A 17,549-nucleotide genomic window follows, 5' to 3' on the forward strand; every position below is an offset into this window, starting at 1 on the left:
ATTCTGGCTTAGGCTCATTAGCATACCTGTGAATTTCTAGGTTTGACTCACGGTCTACGAGTGGGACCCTGCTTTCCTGGCTTCTTGGGTCAGTTTCTTCTTTCTCCAGAATGGGGAGCAGCATTTGGTCATTCCCACTTCAGCCTTTTACCTGCCCAATATCATCTCACTCCCCACCCCTCTATGAAGCCACACCAAGAAAAGGGTAGCGCTTTGGGTAGCCTAACCGGGGAAGTTCCCAGGTATTTAGGGACATTTTTACACCCTTAGTGGAGTGCAGCTCAATGGACCAGTTATGGAGATCAGAGATCTCCGGTGTAACCCACCCATTGATACAACAAGAGAGGTCTGTGCCTAGTCACACACACCACTGTAGCATCCCTCATACTTCGTGGCCTTCTGGGGCAGAACACTGGTGTATTACGTCACTTCCTGGCACTTTGCGCAACAAAGATATGCAATACAAAGAAGATGACCCACTCCAAAAATGAAGTTTGTGGGTATCTGAGAGAGGGTTGCAGGCTGTAGTATCAAAATTGTTAAACACTTATAGCTACAAGAGACACATTAAAAAGTGTTTACTATGATTACATTTTCCATTCCTTCTCAATCCGATGTGGCTATACATCATTTATAAAGGTAGAACAAACTTCCAAAGTCATACTGGCATAACTGGGGTCAATGTAATTAACAGAATAGTGTAAGATAAACTTGATACTAGTAACATCTAGCGTTAGGTGATTACTCAGGACATCAGTGGATGAAGACCATGACACCTGACAAATATAGAATGTAATGAAATAATTTACACACACTTTAGGGCCCAGTACAGTCTTTTCAGAACCACGTTCCAAAGTACAATGTAGCCGAGGGGGCTGCTTCTCCTAACAATAGAGAACTATGTCATTCCATGATGCCATCACTGAGCGAGTGGCCTGAGAGTGAGCAGGGAGGAGATCTTGTTCAGAGTCACAGAGCTACTGCTTCTCCCTTTAGACTAAGGAGAAAGGAGTTACAAGTGAAAAAGTTTTTGTAGAGAATTAAGGTCCTTGTTTTTCCATCTGGAGGAGAAGGCACTTCCTCAGGCCTTCTAAAGGCCAACTAACCAAGATTCTTATTGTTAGACCTACAAAGAGCTCATAATGACTACCTAGATTTAGAACACTAGGAAATATTTGTATCTTTTAAACTCTACTTTTAGAAAAGCAGCATTTTGTTCATGCATGGGATAATTTATAATTAAGGTTTTTAAAGCAGGTCTGTTAAATTTATGCTGATGAGTTCCATAGCGCCAAGCAGTTGGGACTAAAGATAATGTTATATTAATGTTTTTTTTTAAATCTTTGGCTTGATTGTAATTGTTTTCAAAGATATACTTCTGGATTGTTCCCCAAACCTTCTTTTGTGAGGGTCCAATTAGGCTGAAAATCACTGAGCATGTACAGCAGATCCAGCTTGAAAGGCCACATGTACAATGTGCCTTGGGTTAGAAACCCAAGAGATGTTGTAATGAAATAAACCATGGATGAGAGCTATTCAGATGATGCTGTGAGCTAGAGAGTCACATGCCAACACCAAAAAAAAAATGCCCCACTTTTTCAAGGAAAAATGCAAATTCATCAACAAATATGCATTAAGGTTAATCAAAAACAATGTCTACAAAAAGGTGCAGTAGAACAATATTTGCAAAGAATCATAGTGATGCATGCCCTTAGAATCACTGTCACATCCAATCATTCAGAGTCAGAAGGGCTAATTTCCTGAAACAAGAAATACAAGGTCACGCATTGTTGAGTCAAAAATTTTAATGTTAGTTTGTGCTAACAGTCACCTCCAATATGACTTTTCTTGTAGATTATTTGTATGAGAAACAATCTGCAAAGTCACTTGACCATCACTGCCCCCTTAAGTATGATTATTACCCATTGGGGTCTGAATGATCATCACTTTTGCTTCATCATCACTATTGCTTTATTTAGTTGTTTACAATTTACCCTTACTTAGATTAGCATAAATTCTATGTAAATTAAATATAAAAAAACATATTCCCAATACTACTCAGAATGAGAAAAGTGTGTTAATTTTGCAAACCCACAATATTAATTTTGTATTTTTTCCAAACTCTGAAATGTTTTAATGTATAAGAAGGACTTTACAATTGGCTGTGAAAAAAACTTTTTCACAACCAATGTTCTATTTTCCTCTTCTTTAGATTGTCTGCACTTAGTAAGCACTTTGGAGGCCTGTCTAGCCACAATATTTAATCCCTAGTCCTACTTTGAAAAATGTTCACATTTTAATCTAATCCAAAACTTTCAGACATTGTAATCAGTTTGCTTATAGAATATTTAAAAAATTTCAATTTGACCATTCAAATACTATGCATTTTAACACTGAGCTTAACCTCCTCCTCTGGCAGATGGTCCCCACGGCATCCTTCCAGTAGCACATGGGGAGCCGGGGACCTCGTCCAGAGAGTACTCTGCCCAATTCACACTTTGGCCGTGTGATCTGATCTGGACTTTGGCTGTGTTTGTTTTTTCATTCCCTCATTTTTACATAACTATGATTCAAGATCAGGCCGCAGCATATATTTATATGCCTATTCCTAGTTGAAGGGACATGCCTAAAACACAATATGACTTAGTGTTTGCACCCCAACTTATCCTGTCATTGCTGCATCTGTAGGAACAAGCGGCTTCCAACGTGCAAATACCCAGAGGCTGCACAGCACCTGATGACAGGATTTGCATGGCTGCGGGGTGTATCATGTCCGACCTTCCTGTGCATTGTAAATTAGAGGCCTGTCTTTGGGAAGAGCTGGCATTTCAGAGCCGATTTGTAAAGGCAGCATTGGCTGTTGGGAGGGCCTTAGAGGGCCTTAGGTATTGGGAACTTAGGCAGCCAAATGCCTCCTTTTGCCCCATGTTAAAGACAGCGTCGGAATTAGCAGAACGGTGTCAGTTCATTCTCAACTGAGCTGCCCCTACGCATATTATTCAGGATTCCCATAATTCCTCTACCCTATTATGTTGCTACTCCTCTTAAGTTGAAGCTGATTGGTTCTCATAACCGTGCTTTTAGTTTAGGACATGAAATTATCATGAAGGTTTTTCCTCAAATACACAGACTTGATTTAAAATCGGGTTGAAAATAGCAAAATGTCATGCCTGTAAGTTACTTTTGGGGGAAAAAAATGTGTCCTATCGAGAGGAAAGAATAAATAGAAATGGAAATACAAGCTTAACCTTAGACTACTCTTTGTGACAAGTTCTTTTCAATGCTGTAGCAAACCCTGACAGCAAAATTACCGTCCGAAGCTTATTAGAGGAGATTGCGAAGTCAGCTGCTCGACCTAGAAGTAACTCATGAAACGTGTGGAGAGATCCTTCACATTGCGTGTTTCTCCAGATGTGAATCATGTATTGCCAAGGGTTTTCCTCCCGGCAATCACTGTAACCCTGTTTTCTGCATGGAGGCATAGTACATTAGAAAACATCTTGCTGCAATCCCCCCAAGGTAGTAAAAGGTTTCATTAAGTATTTCCAAAAATCTATTAATTCTAGCAATTACATATCTTTTTACCCTTTTTTTCCAATAATTTTGGGGGTTCAAATTCAGCAGACAAATTCCTCTTCCTCTTGTCCTGCCCTGTTCCCTTCTGCGTCCCTTAACCAATCTTTTTCAGTGAGATTTTGATAGCACCGAGCTCTGCCGAGGCCAAACCAGAACCTGCCCAGGTTTAACCTCTGGCAAACAAAGGATTATCTTCAGCACTGGCTCATTGAGGTCTACGTGTATATGTCCTACAGGCCACGAGGGAAAAAAATCTCTTTAAAGGAGAAGTCTTCTCTACACCTGAGCTCAAGTCTAGAAATTTAAAAATAGTCTATATTTTCCCATTGGGAGCACTTTAACTAATTAACTGATTCCCTTATCTCCAGCCACATATACATGCTCAATAATATTGTGTCACATTCCAGAGATGGCTTACACATGAAATTGATGTATGTAAATATTTAATTGCCATTTATATAGTAAAATAACTTTCTAATAAATATTATACATCAGTGTTTATAGAAAAATATAAAACTTATATAAAAATGGATCTCTGCGTTGTGCTGTCAAAGTTGCAGGCAGTGTATTAAAAGTGTAAGTATTTAAAGTAATATTTAAATACTTAAAGTAATATTTAAAGTAATAGAATAATATATGTGTAAATAGAACCATTTTGGGATGTCGTTAACATGCAAAATCATTTTTTAAAATTTTATTGTGTTTTTTTATGCACCATTTTGCGCCATTTAGCCAACACTTTCCCTCGGATGCTTGGCATAGCCGCACAAAGTTGGTGTCATGCAAAATCTACGTTTCAAATTACAGTTCATTTAGTGTTTCGCTTGTCAAAAAATGTAACAAAGCCATCATTATGGTAACTAACTAACAATGTTGTAATTAATAATGCGATAAGCGCTGATGAAATGTTCTTAATCAGCAGTTATTACTGCGGGTGGCGCTACCAGAGGAAAAAGGCCGATGGTAGCTCGGCTGTTCTTAGAGCATCTTTGTGTTCCAGTAGTTGTTAAACATAAAATCATTTAATCTGAGCAGAGGGAACGTTGTTTAGTTTTCATGGCAACCAGACAAAGGCTCTGGCTCCTTCATCTGTGCATGATGTTTGTGGGGGATGGGAATGAAATGGGGCAAGCTGACAAAATTACAAAATTAATGTAAAATCTTTAAGTGCGCAGGGGGATGTGAATCCGTTCTGTTCACTCGGGGACTAAGAGACAGCATTAGCATAATATGTATTTTTGTTTCTGTGCAGAAAGATAGATGATTGAAAGATTTGGTGCAAACTCAATGTTATTCAGTACACAGGAAAATGCAATAGTACACTTTATTTTTTTTTAACAGAATATAGTAAATATTTATGAATTTTATTACTAAGCGCAAAATATCTGATTAACATGTGAATTTTAGAAATGAACATTACCAAAGAAAAACTATGACTATGCCGGCGGGCAATGAAGCTAATTTAAATGTGGAGTTCATTCACTCAGCTTTGAGTTAAGTACATAAAAACATGTTTGATTTAGGTGCGGTAAAACATTCAACATTTTCTGGATAGAAATATTACTTCTTGGTTCATATGAAGGGTTAGTAATGCTTTACTATAAATAGATGTTATATAGAATGACTATAATACCTATGAAACGTGAATTGTCTTGCCTTTAATTGTTACAAGAAGCCGTGCAAGAAAACAGGCCATTTATCGCATTGACCTGATTATTTTTTTGAGTTCACATATGTGCTTCTGTTCAATGGGATTTTTGTATACCGCCAAATCAGGACACCTGTGTTGTGAGGTGTGATAAGAGGCAGGGAGTGGCAAGGCTAGTGGTGGCCATCTGCCTACCCTACCAAAGGAGCCACAGAACTCCATCAATTTTACAATTACCTCGGTTGGTCAAATCAGTTCACACCTGATCCCATATCTTTGTAATATTTCCTTAAAAAGTGGTTTTCTGGTTATTATGTGAATGGTCTGTATAGAGGCATATTTGCCCCACCACCACCTTCCTCACTGCATCATATAATATCATATCAAATGACATCATATCCCAGTACTCCATGTCTTAAAAAGGCTTGCAGCGTCTTGTAAGGTATTGTATGGAGGCTCTTCATAGGGTAAATGGCCCAGTAGGAGAGATGAGAGATCTACCTTGTGAAAGGTCCAGCTAGCTGGCTGAGCAGCAGCTCATTGGAGTGGCAGTCATCTTAGACCTAGTTGGCTTTGGCCAGAATGTGTTGCTGGGTCGATACAAAAAGCCAAAATGCTACACATATAAATGTATTCATGTACACCGGCCTGGGCAAATAGTCAATGGCTCAGTACCTGAAGCCACCTTTATTGCGGCAGATCCAGTAATTTGGTGTGCATTCACTGGTCGAATACACATGGCTGCAAGTGTGTAAGAGCGAAGCGTCGGACCGTGTGTGTCCAGCAGCAGGCAGACAAGGACGGTTTTAATCCATAGACCAGTCCTTCCCAGTACAAAGATTTCAAAGATCAGACACCTCTGTATAAAACGTATAACCCTCTAATACTCAGTACCAACTCCAATCTCAGTGGCATTTACAGCTGCACCTCTTTTTTTGCTGTCCACCCACATGGAATTCATAATAATACTTGGGTTATAAAATATAAATTGAGATATACACAGTGCCCAGAAATATACTGTGGGTGTAGTTCTACCAGCTTGCATAATGTGATCATTTCAAAAATGAAATATGGTTAACCCGTTCCAGCACGTTCATAGAAAAAAGGGACACGTTTCTCTACAGCTTCTCTCTAACTGCTGCATTGCTTAACCGTTTCATTCCTGGGGGATCTGCATCGCCTTCACGTCACATCCCTGCGCGGGACTTTCTAAAGTAGCGAAGAAAATTAGACTGGATCAGTATAGCAGTCAGTTCACTAAGAGCAGGATTTTTTCTGCAGTAATACTGCAGTTTTTTGGACATGAAAAAACTGCAATACTGCACTTTTACTGCAGTATTACTGCACATTTACTGCAGTTTTACTGCATTTGTACTTCCCTGTACTGCAGTTTTACTGCAGGTATTTTTGTACGGAAGTACAAATGCAATAAAGCTGCAGTACATTGAAGTACAACTGTAGGTTTGCAATATTAAAAAAACGTGCAGTAAATGTGCGGTAATACTGCAGTAAAAGTGCAGTATTGCAGTTTTTTCATGTCCAAAAAACTGCAGTATTACTTCAGAAAAAACAGCAATAATTTTTCGTAAGGGTAATAATATTAATAATAATAATAATACGAAGCCAGTAGTGAATCAGTGGCGTGAAATAAAAGACAGCAGAGGAAACATTTCAAAGTCTCTTTAATAAGCACCAGGCAGGAAGTGTGTGGAGCAATCTCCATGGCAACCAAAGTACTGTTCTGCAGAATGGTCCAAATTTAGCACTTTTCCTCAGAATTACTTCTAAATATGGCCTGTCGATCCCAAAGTCCCAACTGTTCATCACTTTTTCCTGTGGTGTATGCATATTTAAACAGTCATTTTTTAAAAAAGTTGAAGCTGCAGAGTATTTGACCTACTAAAAAATTGCACTTCTATACTTACTCATGAAATTATTATGCGACTGTTCGCATGATGTGGGATAATCAATGCATCATTAAAATCTTCATTTTACTTGTGTTCCAATTTAAATGTTATGTAAAACCAGGATTTATTAGGGAAATCGGGGTAGCAAAAAGTAACGCCACAATTCCATAGTAACAATGCCCTATTTACATACAGAGCTTGTAAACAAATACTCTACTTAACACAACAGAATAATATCAAATTCCCAGCTAGACACACAAGAGGAATCTGGATTTCCAGATATACTGTATAGTGGCAATAACGATAGTAACTATAATTCTAGTTAACATTAAAAATAATAAAACTTTTTTTTGTAAAGTCTATCAATATATCCTGTCCCCCTTAATATTATGTACTTGTAATACACAATTTTCACATATGGAATATCTAAGTAAATATATGGCCTCTCCTCCAAAGACATCTACTGGTAGGGAATGTCTGATTACACAATCGGCCATTTTTGTCGTAACGTTGTACAAGTGCTTGCGCTGAGCACTGTTACACACAATCTGTCTGTAGGAAGTCAGTGATGCTGAGTCCAGGCTGTCATTAGAGGTGTCACTGAGAAAAAGGTTAGGTGTACTGGTACATCACCTAAGCAAACTGATTAATGCTCATACTGTACATTCTTCCGCTTCTGCTGAAATGCTGTTCCACTTATCTACAACCCTTTCAGTAAGGTTAAATTCTTTATTGATTTGATTTGTGCCCTTTAGAACATCAGCAGTTTGGCGGTATTGTTCCAGTGTTCTTTAACGTACACAGCAACTTTTGTACATATTTGATGTTCCAATACCAAGTTACAGGAGGAATTTTATTGGTTTGCTTCATTTTTACCATGTCCACAGTAAAGCATGTGATAGCAGTCATATGGATGATTCTATATTTGGCAGATACAAATGTACCAGACGGACTTGCAATCATAGAAATTGGGGTAGAAGTATGGTAGGAAAGTGAGCGCTATGACATCTAATACTCAGGCAGAATTATGCCCAATGTCCAGTTCAGCAGGAGGAAAGTGTTAACGGGAGCCATTCGTCTCCCTCCTCATATGCTGGGTCTTCCCATGTACCCCAATGTCTAATTTATCTTGATGACCCATCTTACCAGTCTCTTAAGGTTATCAACAGCTAAATAGGGCTGTGTTTTCATAAAGCATTATTTTGAGATTTAAACAAATTAAGTCCATTTGTTTACACATCTGTTTAATATGTTCCAGGTTTTAACGCATGTTTCATTTGTATTGCTTTTCTTTACACCATTGTTACATTTTAGCCATGTATTTCTTTTTATGTATGCAGCTGGATACCAACTCAAACAGTCTCAGTCTAAATAAACCTCAAATGATTTAAAAATAAAAAAGTCGGCTTATATTGTGTGTATGCAGAAATTCCTGTTTCTTTTATAATTCATAGAAACCAAGAATAATTGAGAAGCACATATAAAGAAAAAAAAGATCCAGAAATGGAAAGGATTCTGCCTGCCTTTGCACACTGCTCTTTTTAAAAAAAAATGTAATCGTTCTTTCACAGTTCAGTGCTTTTGGTGATACAATCACAGCTAATACTCTCATAAAACATTGATTCACATGATGAGCTAAATTAAAGGGAACCCAGGAAAAACAACTGCAGCAGCAAATAGCGAGCCAAAAAAAAAGCAAAACACTTATTTTCTCTGTCGGTTAGAAATGTCCTTTTTTAATTGCAGCCAGCATTAAAAACATATTTATATACTGGTATTTAAAAAAAAAAAAAAAAAGCTACATTTCCTAGTATTTAGAATTTTCATCAAAACTCCTGTTCTCAATATTTGATATAAAAATTTGATGATAAAACATTCTAGAAAACGGTATAAATTTGCCCATTGAGATAATGTAAATGCTAAAATAAATCACTATATAAATAATATTTATATATTTAAATTAATTACACCCTTATTAAATCAGAGAGGTGTAGGCACTCAAGTGCTGGTGTACTGGCAGTCAGGTTTGTGTATATATATATATATATATATATAATGCTGTAGAATTAAAAAATATTTATTTTTCTGGATTCCGTGATTATTAAGATTTTGCGAGAAAATACAAACATTGGAGAGATTTGTAGGTATTTATATATGTCCTTTATTTTAACATTGTTTCTGCGTGTCTGAAGGCAGATTGTAACCTTTTGTGAAAATGAGCTCTGGCTCCTTTGTGCTGATTGTATAGTGCTGTCACGCCAGATTGATAGCCCAATCTGCCCGTTATTACGCATATGATAATAGTATAGTCATTTTATCTGGAAAAGGCAGCAGGAAGCAGACTAAGCCGATAAAAGGCTAGTGTCAGCCTGCATCTGCGCATCCGACATGAAAATATTGATAGTATTTAAGCTACGTGTGATGGGACTGGACAGAAAACAAAATTCTTGAACCAAAAAAAAAAGTGGGTGGAATAGGTGACCATCCCAGTGTGATGAAGTAAGTCACACGTTACAAGGTTTCCTCTCTCCATCTGCAGTTCAGCTGTTCTGCTAATACAGCATTTGACATTAGCATTAGTTGCTATGGAAATAACAAAATGAGTGGTATAGTTGGAATCTAGAACCATGCAGCTGTCAAACTGAAACCACAACAAAAGCAAACCTTTCTATATGGTACAGAAAGCATGCGTCTTACATGGTTGTTGCTCATAGGGTGGTAAAATATATGAATTTTGGTTGAAATAGGTAATATATCATAAGTATATATATACATAAATAAACATGATAGTAAACATGTGTGCATGTCCTTATATGCCACTTAAATGGACAATTTATTAACCCACAAAAACGATATCGAACAGTACAGAATCCAAACCAAAACTGCTTAGTCAGCTGGGGCAATAGGGTCCAAGAAATCAGACAATCAAAACAGTAGAGAGGGATGGTTCATAGGCAGGTAAGGCATAGGTGGGCTAATATACCCCCTTTTTTGCAGCGGGGCATGGCATCATCAGATAAAGATCATGATATGGAGCGTTGGCAGTTGATGCTGTCAGTACACAGACAGGCAGGGCCATTTTAGACCAAGTGGCACCTCAGTGCCTTTAAGTGTCAGTGTCTTTAACCCCTTAATGACAAAGCCCGTACATATACGGACTCAAAATGCATTGTGTTCAATGGGTTTAGGGACCGCCCATTGTCCTTAAGGGGTTAAACAATAGAAACACACTCCCTTCCCTTTCTCATTACCCTTTCCATTTTTCTTGATCTCTCTCTAATTTTCCTCCTTAAATCTTCTATTTTTTTCCATTCATATCGTTATCCTTTCTCAATATCTATCACTTTCTCGTGATCTATCCTATTTAGCATCATCTCTCTTCTTTATCTGTATCTCTCCTCCTCATTTACCCCCTTGGTCCCCATCAGTTACCTTTCTTTTTTCCTTCTCAATCCTGCAGTGGAAGCGCAAGGTCAGTTTCTTCAGACCTCTGCTTCAGTGCTCCCTCACGTTGCATGCTGCTGCAGAGCTGAGCACAGGTTATGACGTCATATCCTGGTGCTCAGCATCAATCATCCTCACAAAATGTTAGGGAGAACTGGAGCAGAGGTCCCAAGGAACAAACCTTGCACTCCCTACATTTTGGGCTGGTTATAGGGAGATCCATGATCTCTCCAACTGGCCATGCTCCTCTGGCATGGGCACCTCCAAGGTTAAGGGGCCCCAGGTGGCTGCCTATGCTACCGGGTACTATGACCAGTCTAGCACAGGCACAATTATCTAGGCTCACGCTACAGCTCCTCTCTGATATTTAGTTTTTAAATGAAATTGGAGGCAGAAGAGCTTGAAATAAATTCATCCTTGCCATTGTGCAGGCTGTCCGGAACCATTCCTGCTTGGTAGGACAGACAATTGAATTATTCAAAATGTCACTGAGTTTTCTCAATCGATGGGAAAAACTTTACAGGGGATGGGGACAAATACTCACTCTTGCCCAACTGGAAGACACCCAAGGTCCCACTCAGCTTCCTGGAGATTAAGAGATTGCCATAGTTTCTTTTTGATTTTATGATCAGACGATCCAAGTGAAAACATGCAAATAACAGTTCATTTCACTAGCTCTTTAGGTACTCTAGTATATCAGTGGCATTTGCTTTATACATATCAATGCCATGTCTAGTGTTAGGAAGTGTGTTTGCTGCAGTTCTGTGGAGTTTGTGCTCCACATTGCATAGTTTTTCCTAGATCCATCAAATGCAACTCTATGCAACTCTATAACAGACCCTTATTATTTTTCTTGTCTGTCGGGGGGGGGATTTTACTAAGTCTATTAGGATTTCATTATATGCGACAGAAATCTCTACGTGATTTTACATGGCGGAATCATTGCACTATGGAGCACAAGCTAAATTTGGTACTGAGAAGAAATAAGGTCACAAGGAGGACATACTGTGATTTAAATCATGTTCTCCAGCTTTGAAAGCAGGCATTACAAGCAAGCTACAGTGCTCCTTGCTCTGCATTGCAGGAGTTAACCCTTTTGTAGCCAAGTAAGACTTTTCAGGCATTAGCCTAGTGGCAGCCATAAAGTTTAAAAAGCATACACTTGCTTTTCTTTATTTGTTTAACCTTAACATATTGATTTATTGCACGGTCTTTACTTTGTTAGTAATGAAAGCATAAGACAGCATCGCAATATGTATGATAAAACATAGCCCAATAATAAGCAATGGCATGCACATATCCACGTGTATCTATTTAACATTTATTTGATGTTAAAGTAGAGAACATCAGCTAAATTGCTGAATGTTTTTTAAAGAGCATTTATATTAAAAAAGGGAGATAGAAATCAATTTCTAGATTATGGGTAAACAGTAGCTTGTAACCTTGTCAGAAGGCTTGAACAAAACCTCCTAGATTTTATATAATCAGTATAAATTAGTAAACATATTTTATGGCTATCTTCTGGAGTATTATGGATTAATATTAAAAATAGTAGGTTCTGCATTATAAATAGCACTGGCAGGCTTGGAAGTAATGCAGCTCTGACCTCATCTATATGGCAGCAGAGCTGATATCCGCATGCAGCCCACATACCTTTCAACACTGCATGACGCAGTCTGTCGTCTGTTTCTCAGGACTCTAAAGCATTCCTCGGATATTTCATTCTAGGATCATTGCAGAGGTAGAACATAGATCTCTATGAAACTAAACCTAGAACAGTAGACAGTATTTAAAGCATCTTATATCATAAACATATGTATATAGTATATAGTGTAATGTAGCTAATGTCCACTAAAGAAAAATGTTAATGTCAAGATAATTACGCATGTACAAAAAATGTTATATACGGCGTCCTTTCAGCTCCAATGAGAAAGTAAAGCACGTTGTAAATGTTTTAATATGCATTCTTTATCCTGCAAAAAAATGAATTAATTGAATAACGTACGTTTAGGAAAAGCTGTAGTTAAATGCCCCCTTTATGGTCCTTTTTTCACACCACTTTGGCTGCTTGTAGACAACCCATGGCAGGAACGTGCTCCCTTTGAAGTCATCAGGAGAACTTGTTTGGCCTCCTGATACTCTTGTGTGGACATCTGCTTTTCTGAAACCCGTAACTACTGGTTAGGTTGGACTAACATCGTGTTGTCTATCTTTATTTTGTAAATTGTATTTATTGTATCTGTCTTAGTCAGTACACCTATTTGTTTAATCTTAATCTTAAAAAAAAAAATTCCCTACTAAAAAAATCCCTCTCCTGTCCCACATGCGGGGCCTGTCATAAATAACAAACCTGTGCTACATTGGGCACCGATTAGGGTGACCACATCAGTCATGTTTTCCAGGACACATATAACTTTTACATATTGATAACCAGCCCAGATAAAACACTGCCCTGCAGTATGTGGGATGTATAGACTTGTAGAAGGGAACCAATTGGACATTTATACATCTCTCATACTGAAAGCAGCGTTTTATCGGGGCTCATCAAAATGCGTGTCCTGGAAAACATGTATGTTATGGTCAGCTAATGCCGATCCAGCAGGCATTTTCCCGATTTACCCGATGACTGGTCCAGGCCTGCCCGAATGAGTATATGTCTGCTTTGCTACTTTGTTACTTTACACGCGATAAGATATTATGTGGACAAGACAGTTTTCAAATTTAAATCCAACAGATGCTAATGAAAGGATGGTCATTTGTGTATTATTGCAATATCAACCCTTATAATTAGTTATCCCAGCTCTTTACTATGAATTTCATACTGAACAGTTTTGCATCTGTAAAGTTCTTAGATGATATTTTGTAAATGATCCAGCTACATAAAGTAGTTGAGCTAACTTTGGTAATATTAGTCATGCCCTTAACTCAGCATTGATTTGTGGCTGTTTTGGCAGCTGTCTTTTTTTCCCACAAACACTAAATGGATCAGAAATAGGACATCACAAAGAGGCCATCATACCCACAAGTTAAAATAGTATTTCACGGTCATTCTTTTTGTCACACTGGATTGAAGGGTACGTATGTTACCACATTGTCCTTTCCCAGAGTGCAGTAAAGTCTGATACTATGTCATAGTGGTAAAAAAGAGCACCAATGCCTCAAAATCTGTACCGTTTCACGGTTGGTAGGTATGGTATTTTGAGGAACTGGTAATCCTACAAATGCTGAATTTGGACAGGAATTCCTCAAGTGCCTTTGAATACACATCACTTAATAAAGTGCATGCGTTATACTTTCATGTGCTGTCCTGTGTAGAGCAGTGCATTGGTCCTGAGGTCTGTCTTTAAGAAAGACGAGGATTTAAGTCAGGGGAGGGCTGGCAGCCTAAGGCCTGGGGGGCAAGTTACGTGAAGTGGCTCCGCCCCCTTGCACTCACCTTTCACCCCTCTCCTTTCAGACTGCTGGAAAACTTACCTAAACTGCCGGAGCTACTTTGATCCTTTTCTTTTAATTTATTTAATACGCCGGATCGGCTTGCCATATTAAAAATAAATAAATAAAGTATTAAAGTAGCGCCGGCCGGCAGCATCAGCACCCAGCGGCCGTTTAGATTCGATTTCCAACAATCTGATGACCGCATAGTGATGGGAGCAGCGTGAGGGGTGAAAGGTGAGTGCGAGGGGGCGGAGCTTTCACCCCTCACGCTTCTCCCATCACTTGCCGGCCATCGCATACGGCTGCTGGGTGCTGATGCCGCCGGCCGGCGCTGCTTTAATACTATTTTTTTTTTTTAATTTAATAGCCGATCCGGCTTGCCATATTACATTTTAAAAAAACGTATTAAAGTAGCGCCGGCCGGCGGCATCAGCACCCAGCGGCCGTTTAGATTATATTTCGGGCGGCCTGGGGGGCAATTGCCCCCCGGCCCAGCCCGCTCCTGATTTAAGTATTACCCAAATGTATTCCAATAGGGTTTTATACAAAATCAGTACTCACAGTACAGGGTTTGCGATGAAATCCTAATATATGGCTTACACACATTTGAGGGTCTCAATGAGAAGTTACCTCTGTCTGACTGCCCTGATTTCGGGGACCAGCTTCTAATTTTTTAAAACCCTACAAATAGCAAGGATCTAAAGAGGGGGGATTTTTTCTACAAGAGGCAAGTGTCCTCATTTTAAATATAGACTTGTGGAGGTATGTCGAGTGTTCACTGTTATGAGTAAGAGTCTTACTGTCTTCTTACTGTCTAAGAAAGTCAAGCCCAGATGAGTCACTGCAGAATCTTCCCACAGCTTGGAGCAACGGCAAACGCCTCAGCAAGAAAGTCAGCAAACGCTATGTAATCTGTGCTCAATTTGTCATTCACCCCACAAAGACGTTATACATTTACATTAATCTTGGCTGGTAAATCCAGATTAACACTTTTGGAAGATTATTTTTCCCAAGTTAATATTATATTTAACTAATCCAATAAAATATTTAATAGACCCTGATTTTGTGTTTTATAAGATATAATCAGCATAACAATTGGATAATGGGCCTGATTTTATAAGCTATAATAAATATGCTTTATCTGCGTATTCTAAAAATGCCTGTGTGTTAGGAATAACATCCATGGTATTGTCTGCCCATTTTTACTGATGTAACGACTTAGACCTTAATCAGCTCTTTGTCTCGTCTTAGATTCTGGATGGCCGTATGCCCGTCCCATGAATGTTTACATTAATTTGGGATATTAGCCTCTACTATACTAAATAACTGTAAATTCAAATATTAGTCATGTTATTTACATATATTTCTGGGACTGTGTGGTTATTAGTGGGATAATGCAACTCTAAAGTAAATGCAACATAGCTTTAAGTGCACCGCTTTAGCAGGTTCTACCTGTGTGACATAATCACTTACCGGGCTTCCTTTTTCTTTCCCAATGGGTACAATACGATCAGGAAATAAAACCTTTAATTACAATGGGACATAAAATAGCATATTTTACCTTTAATGAAGTACACGATCACAATTTACCATTTTATTTCTCTAAACCTGCACACATGCCTTTTCAAGATAGAACAAGTAAGCGTTCTCTTATAATGCAAAGTTTTGGCAACATATTGTTTTTTTATTTATTCGCGTGTAGACCTCTCATCTTATTTGATGCAAAGAAAATTCTTTTTTATGTAATCATCTTAATATATTCACATTCCCAGTTCCTGGCGCTAAAAGCCACACCGGCATTATTGGCAATAAAGCTCAACTTTACCTTTTTGGCATTTAGTATATATTTTGTACCACTATTAGATAGATACACTTTAACTGATAAATGATAACAGTATCGCCAACAGGATGCAAATTAACTTTAAAATTGACTTTTAATGGTATGCATCTCTTACCTTAAATAAAAGCCCGTCCATACATCAATGTATACACTACTTCTGTGGAATACACTTACACAATAACAAGGAGCATAGTGCTCAAATTATTTTAGTTTTGGTTATTTTAGTAACAGAACAAGTGGTTTAATTCAGAATTACCCTGATGTTAACATTATTACGTATTGACCGTTTCTATTGTTCTGATAACAAGACCAGTTTGTTTCTGTTATCCCGTTTTAACCTGTTTCAGTTTTCTTAAGCAAAAATAAAGCTGATACAAAACAAAACTCTGGAAGTCTTCAAAGCTATCAATGCAAATGTTTATTTAAAGAACAGGGGAGAGAACAATGTGCAGTTTGGGCAAAATAAGGCTTGATAATTGAATCAGGTCCCATCTGACTTGGAGGTTCTTCATCCTTCTCCTCTGGCTTGCTTTAACCCGGCTGGACCTTGTATCCCAGTGTTTTCTATCTAGTTTCTGCGCACAGGAATAACCAATGCAAGCGGCCGCAAGAAGTGTTACCACTTCAATCATGAGCCATGTTGACATTGCGGTCACCGTCTCGCTCACGTATCTTTTCTCACAGACACTGGTGTTAGTAGAGATGGTTCTCGGGTCTACTGAATGCTTTCCATGCTGTTAGAAAGAAATGGTGCAGCAGCTCTTCCACCAGCAAGAAAGTTACAACGATGAAGCACATAAGACGGCCATCAGTATGTCTTCACTCGTTCAGTATGAGCTCCAGTTTTCTCCTTTTCTCCGTAGACTCTGCTCAGGGACCCACTCCAGGCTCCAGTCGCAGCTGGGACATATCATTTTTTTTTAATATTAATGATTTTGATTTCTTATTTAACCATCAAAGTAAAAAAAAATCTTAATTTCCCTCCTCCCCCTCTAGCTTGCTTCATTCTGGCATGAAGCACATAAAAACAGCCATCACTTTGTCTTCACTCATTCAATATGACCTCTCGTTTTTCGCCCTGTTTTCTGCAGACTCTGTATTCTCACCAACTCCAGGTCTTATTACATCACAGTACTGCGATGCCACGTTGACTGCCCTGAGTCGCAGCTGGGGCAAATGATCTTTTAAAATATTAATGATTTAGATTTCTTGGGCAGCCATCAAAGTAATACACAAAAAAAGATCTTCACTTCCCTCCTCTTCCTCTTCCTCCTCCTCCGGCTTGCTTCATTCAAGCAACTTGTTAAATGGTATTTTGTCCCCATGAGTCTTCACAATCTTATAACAGATGAAGCAACCGATGCATGCGGCCACAAGGCCTACTGCCGATCCAATCATGACCCACTTTGTCACTGAGGTCACTGCATCGCCCACTGATCGCTTTACACGAGCCCCTGGTGTCACTGGGCACGGTCCTTGCGTTGTTTCAGTGCTTTCCATCATGTCCGTAGGAAGCGGCATAGCACTAAACTCTGCCACCAACAAGAAGGTAACAACAATAATTCTCAGTAGAACAGCCATCGCTATGTCTGCTCAAAGTCAAGTCTAGCTTTTGACTGAGCCTCTGCTCTGTAGCTTCTGCTAGCTCTAGGCTTTATTCCATCACTGGGGTGTGATGTCATAGTACATTCTCTGAGCT

The 17,549-nt window shown here is 38.7% G+C and overlaps 1 protein-coding gene across 21 annotated transcripts in view; it reads left to right on the top strand.

Annotated features, from left to right (window-relative positions):
* ANK3 (ankyrin 3) overlaps positions 1 to 17,549 on the top strand; it is a 223,452-nt gene that overhangs the window by 102,122 nt on the left and 103,781 nt on the right. The window lies entirely within an intron of this gene.

Source organism: Spea bombifrons, chromosome 11, assembly GCF_027358695.1.
Source record: "Spea bombifrons isolate aSpeBom1 chromosome 11, aSpeBom1.2.pri, whole genome shotgun sequence".
In the NCBI taxonomy this organism is placed as follows: Eukaryota; Metazoa; Chordata; class Amphibia; order Anura; family Pelobatidae; genus Spea; species Spea bombifrons.